Raw genomic sequence first — 5,279 nt, forward strand, 5'->3', positions numbered from 1 at the left:
TTATGCCTTGTTTACCACTGAACTTTTTGGGTAGTACTTGCTAGTGCTTTATGTGGTTTTGGGTATAAAGATATAATATTCATGATCACACTTTTATTATCTGTTTATTATTACTGTTCATGATAAGATCATTATGTTAATTGGAACATGGAGCGACCACCCGGGAAAACAGTGCTACCACAAGGGTTTAATGGGACGCCCTTGGCTGATTAATTAGGAAAGCTAGTGGAATACTACCTTACCCGAAAGGGGCAAGGGCAGTAGGGGAGTGGTCAGTGTAGGGAGGCCCTCGGGAGGATTTTGCTGTGATGGCGGTCCTGCAAGGGATTCCTGGGAAGGCCCTCGGGAGGATTTTGCTGTGATGGCGGTCCTGCAAGGGATTCCTGGGGAGGCCCTCGGGAGGATTTTGCTGTGATGGCGGTCCTGCAAGGGATTCCTGCATTGGAGCTTCCTATAAACTGTAGCGGGTTTTCTGAAGCTAGTGGAACTTTGTAAAGGCCTCGTAGTGTTACCCTGCCTCGCCTCCTCGGTAGAGGTGTATGGGAAGTCGCGATCCCTTGGCAGATGGGTAACATGACTTGTGGGTAAAGATGCGCAACCTCTGCAGAGTGTAAAACTGGTATACTAGCCGTGCTCACGGTCATGAGCGGCTCGGACCCTCACATGATTAATTTATGGAACTTAAATTCAATTTGTCATATGCATTGCATCGCAGGTGATGTTGTTACTTTTGTTCTACTACTTAATTGGGTTGGTATTTACTTATACTTAGTAACTGCTAATAAAATTTTGACCAACTTTAAAAGCAATGCTCAGCTCTAACCGTCCTCTTTGGTAAGCCTTACACTTCACGTGAGCTCCCACCTTTGGCGAGTTCATGCACATTATTCCCCACAACTTGCTGAGCGATGAACGTATGTGAGCTCACTCTTGCTGTCTCACACCCCCCCCCACAGGTCAAGAACAGGTACCGCAGGATGAGGCGCATGGAGGATGCTGCGATGAGTTCGTGAGAGAGATCTAGGCCGTCGTCTCCCAGTCAACTTTGGGTTGCTGGATCGTTTCCTCATATGATGTAATTATTTAATTATTTTTGTACAGAACTCCTGTTATATAGTAAATATGTGACATTCGATCCTGTGCCACTATGCATCATATGTGTGAGACTTGGTCCCAGCACACCTGATGTTTATGTTCGAGCCCGGGTTTTAGACCCCTAAAATCCGGGTGTGACAGAAGTGGTATCAGAGGAATGTTGACTGTAGGACGAAACCTAGATAGAATGGACAACCAATGTATACTTACCTTCGCTACTCTGATTCTTTTCTAAAAACTTTTCTTAATCTTTTCTCATCTAATTCCGCTTACTCTGATTATTCTTATCTTTTCTTTCTAAAGACAAATGTGGATTTCACACTTTGAAATCCTCTCTCCAAGATGACCTTTAGGAATAGGAAACCTACTCATAGGAACAAAAAAAAATCAAAACTATTTTTGTAAATATTCGTATGCTTGGATGTTTGTTCTTGTGATACATGTCTGATTTGGATCTTTGATTGAGTGTGGTGAGTTGTGGAGTAATGTCCACAACTACATCTGCATATATATAGTATAAATATAAATAAATAAAATTCATAAGATAACTAGATAAACTAGATTATCCCTCATTAAAATATATCTATCATCATAGATCCATCTTATCTTAAAAGATACTCTATTACCTTAGGAGATTCATCTTATCTTAAAAAAAAATTATGTCACCCTAATAGATCTAACTGACCTCAAAAGATTCTATCTTATCTTTATGGATCCGTCTTATCCTAATAAGCATACTTATCCACCCTAGTTTAACAATCATGATCTAATACAAATTAATTAGATCATATCTAGTCAAACTAGTCATACCAATCTAATCTAGATCCTGTCTAACCTAATATGATCTAATCCAAATTTGAGTTACTTAAATAAGTTAGATAATGTTGGCGACAAAAATTAGGCCCTATCTAATCTATTATGATTTAACCTTGTGGGTGATTCTTAATGCTGGTACAAAGGATAAAACCATACTCCTAATTCACTTAAGCCTAAGTTAGTGCCATAGATCAACTCAGCCATATACTCCCAATAAGTTACATAATCCATCTATGTAAACCTATTAAAAAAATCCTATCCACAGACCCTAGCTATCTTAACTACAGCTCCCTAGCTCGGATGGAGACACCAAGACCAAAAGAAAGGAGGAGATCAACCTCGACAAGAAAGGATATAACAGTCAAGCGAATCTCGAGATGAATCAAGATTTAAATATTTCGGATGAAGTCTTCTCCTTGCCATAATCTTTCTTACCACAACCTGTCCAGCTTATATCCACATAATAAGTAGCCGGATACCTATGCTCTTCTAATCAACCCCTATTGACTATAAAAAAATGAGACTCCAGATTTTTGAACCAACTATAGACTACAAGCTGAATTACAAACCAATTCTTTTGTATCCCTTTTCTTACAAATCTCGAGGACGAGATTTCTGTTAAGGGGGTAGGATTTGTAATACCCACTTCTTAAGAAAATCAAAAAGGAGAAATTACATTCGTTTATGTATGTGTGTGCGTCTCTATCTATCATCACATGTGCCTGATCATGATTAAAAATGAGTAAAACTCCACTAAGACAAAAAAATAAACCGTGGCATAATCTTGGATTTTTGTTTGTGCATTTAAAATAATAATGATATGAACAAAGATAAAATAATAATGAGGAGAAGAAGATTAGAGGAAAGGAGGAAATAATATCCAATATAAAATAATATTATAATTAAATAACATCCTCATAATTTGGTATGACCAATATGCATAGTTCAAATGAGTTTAAATTTGCACCTGAGATTACATTCAAAATTTGGATTCAAAAGAATTGTAAATAAAAGAAAATAGAAAAGCCTTGAAATGACTTTGGGCCGGTTTTCCCCTACCTCGGCCCAAACCCCAACCTTTCTCTCCGCGGCCCACTAACCCACACGCACCCTGGCGTCTCACCGACAGGAGGGTCAGCCCTGTCAGCCACCACTCCTGCGCGCTGGGTCGTGTCTCATCCCGCCCGCACGTCTGTGGCGCATCCCTCGCATCGCGTGTGTGTCTCCTCTCCAAGCCGCTGACTGGTGGGTCCGCACCGTCGGCCTCATCCTCATCCGTAGCCATCTCCTTCATCGCGTAACAAACCGTGCGGGATCTCCTCCCAGCTTCCAAACATGGTGGAGCTCAAAGCGAATTCTCCGCGCTCGCGCAGTCAACCTGAAACCGTTGAACTCGGACTCAGCCCTGGGTATAAATCTTGCCGCTCCTTCCCCCTCTCGTCCCAAGACACCATGGGCAGTAGTAGATGGAGGACGGTGCCGCCGCCGTCGTATTGATCCGCGCCGCGGCGAGTTCGGCACCGTATCGCCACTCCGCCGCGCTTTGGTCTCCGTCGTCCCAGTTCCCATCTCCGGCCACCCCTATTTCCGACTCGGTCAACACCGGTCGGGATTTCTCATCGGGGGAACTCAAGCCGCCGCTTACCGTCGCCATGTCAGTACGTAGGGAATTGTGGGGTAAGTACCCATCCATCCTATTCGTCTTGCATGGTGCGTCGTGTAGCATCGATCGGATGGAGGTTTTGTGCGTCACGCCGGTGATCCACGCAGTCCGGCCATGGCGTCACCACCCTACTTGGAGCGCCGTCGGGTGGGGATTAGTCTCCACCGTAGCTGCGTGGCGAGGGAAGGAAGAGGCAATGTGTGCCGTCGATCGTGCGATCTGCGGTGCGGATTAGGGCATAGCTTACCCCTTCGAGCGAGAAATCCTGACCGTAGATCTAGTCACCAGTGGATAGGATGGAATCGGGGGTAATTAAATCCGGGCCGCATCTGATGGATCCAACGGACGCGATTCCTTACCGGTTCGCGTATACATCGTTCTAATCTGGCGCGTCCAAGTCTGATCCAGCGCCCGAGATTAAACCATACCTCTTCGCCTCGGCATATTTACTAAAGAGACCCTAGTTTTATTTGGAATAGAACCCGCCATCCCCCACGGGGAATATCTGAGTCATAGGGAATTTTATGAGCTAAACCCCCGGGTTCTTTGTTTTATGTGCGCAGCCCAGGGAGCAGAGAAAATAAATAATTAATTATAGAAAATGATTTTTAGTATATAAATAATTCTAGAAACTCATTTGTTCATAGAAAATTCATACTAACTCCTTTTTAGCCCATTTCAGTTCCTATAATTTTGAAATATTATGGTTTATCATCTAATACCACTGTTTTCATATGAAAGCCACTTTAAAATTTATTTCCTAATTAATCTTATATCAAGTACATAAAACATTAAGAAATTCATAACTCTCCCGTTTTAATTCCGATTTGATCCGTTCAAGTTGCGTTAGTCTCGTAGCAACGCGTAGATCATTATTATGTAGTATATTCTTATGTTTGGTGTGGTGTTAATTTTATCTATACCATGTTTGTTTATATTGCTACGACTAGCGCGAGGACACGTGTCATCTGAAAAGCAAGTTTTACCTGGAATCTCAAGTGCCAGGCAAGTTGTGCCCTTGATCACTTCTTTTTACCCAGCCATGTTCTGATTAATCATAATGATCTGCATAGGTTAATTTTGATGGGACCCAATAGGTTACCCTAGTTTGTCTATCTTTATGCCTTGTTTACCACTGAACTTTTTGGGTAGTACTTGCTAGTGCTTTATGTGGTTTTGGGTATAAAGATATAATATTCATGATCACACTTTTATTATCTGTTTATTATTACTGTTCATGATAAGATCATTATGTTAATTGGAACATGGAGCGACCACCCGGGAAAACAGTGCTACCACAAGGGTTTAATGGGACGCCCTTGGCTGATTAATTAGGAAAGCTAGTGGAATACTACCTTACCCGAAAGGGGCAAGGGCAGTAGGGGAGTGGTCAGTGTAGGGAGGCCCTCGGGAGGATTTTGCTGTGATGGCGGTCCTGCAAGGGATTCCTGGGAAGGCCCTCGGGAGGATTTTGCTGTGATGGCGGTCCTGCAAGGGATTCCTGGGGAGGCCCTCGGGAGGATTTTGCTGTGATGGCGGTCCTGCAAGGGATTCCTGCATTGGAGCTTCCTATAAACTGTAGCGGGTTTTCTGAAGCTAGTGGAACTTTGTAAAGGCCTCGTAGTGTTACCCTGCCTCGCCTCCTCGGTAGAGGTGTATGGGAAGTCGCGATCCCTTGGCAGATGGGTAACATGACTTGTGGGTA

This window comes from Zea mays, chromosome 2, assembly GCF_902167145.1.
Source record: "Zea mays cultivar B73 chromosome 2, Zm-B73-REFERENCE-NAM-5.0, whole genome shotgun sequence".
NCBI lineage: Eukaryota > Viridiplantae > Streptophyta > Magnoliopsida > Poales > Poaceae > Zea > Zea mays.